We start from the raw sequence: 2077 nt of genomic DNA, 5'->3' as shown, positions 1-2077 counted from the left end.
AGCTCGCTGAAACTAGGCAGGAGCCCCTGCTTGCCACAACTAGTGAAAAGCCCACGCAGCAATGAAGACCCAGCACAGCCAAAAATAAGTCACTAAGAACCAAACAAACTTCTATACATCACAACAAGCCACAACAGAAATGCGTAGAAAGGGTTTGGGAAGTCATTAACACATTAGTCAATGTGGTTATTTCTGGGGAGAAAAGTAAATTTCTTCTGTTTTGTGGATGTGATGGTAGATTGAATTTTTTAACCTGGTATAATTGTGATCGTTAGAAATGTACAGAGATGATATATTCCTTTGTAATCGAGAATATTAAAGACATCAATACCAACAAAATTTAAAAGCTGTGCTCACTTTAGCGGCACATGTACTAAAATTGGAACAATACAGAGAAGATTAGCATGGCCCCCATGCAAGGATGACACACTAATTCATGAAGTGTTTCATATTTTTTTAAAAGAGCTAATGGAAAAGTGGTAAAAATATCTGTAATATATGAGCCAGTCAAGGGATGAATATCCTCACTATGTGAAGAGCTGTTACAAAAACAGAGGGGAAAATGAACAACTCATTAGGAAATGGGCCAAGTGCACAAATAAGCAATTAACAAAAGGAAAAATGTTTATGGCCAAAAATCTTATGGAAAAATATCAGCCCCATTAATAATTTAAAAATTTAAATTAAAACAAGAAGTTTGGCAAAGATATCTAGATTGATACATTAAAAGAAAAATAATTGATCTTTGCCAAGCTTCCTGTTTTAATCTACATTTTGAAATTATTAATTAGGCTGATATTTTCCCATTTATTTACTCTCTATATAGTGAACTCTTAGACACTCTTAGGTACTGCAGGAATGCACACTGGTATGTTATTTTGGCAGGCAATTTGACAATAGTTATCTAATCTTTAGGGCTTCCCAGGTGGCGCTAGTGGTAAAGAATCTGCCTGCCAATGCACGAGATGCAAGAGACGTGGGTTTGGTCCCTGGGTCAGGAAGACCCCTTGGAGTAGGACATGGCACCCCAGTCCAGTATTCTTGCCTGGGAGATTCCATGGTTAGAGGAGCCTCGTGGGCTACAGTCCTCTAACCGTAGGCCACAGAGAGTCAGACACGACCGAGTGACTGAGCACATACACGCATCTAATCTTACAAATGTGTATATATTTTGACCCAGTAATTTCATTTCCCACATTTATTCTCAAGAAATAATTAAGAACAATCCAAGTGGGACCACATCAATGCATTGTCATTAAAGTGGCAAAAATTAAAGTTAAGAGAGAATGTTAAAAGCAGCAAGGGAAAGGCAACAAGTCACATACAAGGTTATCAGTTGATTTTTCAGCAGAAACTCAGCAGACCAGAAAGGAGTGGCATGATATATTTAAGGTGATTAAAGGGAAAATTCTACAACCAAGAATACTTTACCAGGCAAAGCTCTTATTCAGATTTATGGGAGAGATCAAAAGTTTTACAGATAAGCAAAAACTAAAAAGTTCAATCCTACCAAATTAGCTTTACAAGGAATGTTAAAGAGACTTCTCTAAGTGGAAAATAAAAGGCCACAACTAGAAACGTGAAAATTATGAAAAGAAAAATCTTATAGGTAAGGGCAAATGTAAAGGTAGTAAATCAATCATGTACAAAGCTAGTAGGAAGGTTAAATGAAGAAAGTAAAATCATTTGTATCTACAATGAACAGTTGAGGAATACACAAAACAAAAAGATGCAAAATATGGTGTCAAAAAAACAGTGATCACAAGGAGATAACAATTGAAATGCAGGTTTGTTAAAATGCATTGAAGCTAAGTGATTAGCAACTTAAAACAATCGCACATGCACACACACATATATATAGACTACTATGTATAAACTTCATGGTAATCAGAAGCCAAAAATCTATAATACACACACAGAAAAGAAAAAGGAATCCAAACGTAACACAAAAATAGTCATCAAATCAAAAGGGAAGAAAGTAAAAGAAGAAAGGAACAGAAAAGAACTACAAAAGCAACTCCAAAATACTTTATAAAATGTCAGTAAGCATATATATCTCAAAAGTTACTTTAAATGT

The 2077-nt window shown here is 35.3% G+C and overlaps 1 non-coding gene across 1 annotated transcript; it reads left to right on the top strand.

Moving 5' to 3' along the window:
- Positions 1–349: 349 nt before the first annotated feature.
- Positions 350–456, top strand: LOC133047915 (U6 spliceosomal RNA). Its single transcript, XR_009690917.1, has one exon. It is a non-coding gene; the product is annotated as a U6 spliceosomal RNA (small nuclear RNA).
- Positions 457–2077: the final 1621 nt, after the last annotated feature.

This window comes from Dama dama, chromosome 27 (genome assembly GCF_033118175.1).
Source record: "Dama dama isolate Ldn47 chromosome 27, ASM3311817v1, whole genome shotgun sequence".
Lineage (NCBI taxonomy): Eukaryota > Metazoa > Chordata > Mammalia > Artiodactyla > Cervidae > Dama > Dama dama.
This window is presented reverse-complemented; position numbering and strand designations above follow the sequence as displayed.